We start from the raw sequence: 207 nt of genomic DNA, 5'->3' as shown, positions 1-207 counted from the left end.
TTCAACCACAAATTCTATTAAATTTATACAGAAAAAAAATCCAGCAAAATTATTGCAAATAAGGGACAGTGAGATAGCTCAGTGGACTAAGTGCCTGCTTTGGCAAGCGCAGGGACTGGAGTTCGATCCCAGGAATGTGGAGCCAGCCGGCCACCGAGACCCAGCATGATGGTGCACATCTGAAATCCCAGGACCAGGGAGGCTGAG

The sequence above is a fragment of the Octodon degus genome, unplaced genomic scaffold (genome assembly GCF_000260255.1).
Source record: "Octodon degus isolate 3935 unplaced genomic scaffold, OctDeg1.0 scaffold00070, whole genome shotgun sequence".
NCBI lineage: Eukaryota > Metazoa > Chordata > Mammalia > Rodentia > Octodontidae > Octodon > Octodon degus.
Note: the sequence above shows the minus strand (reverse complement) of the source record.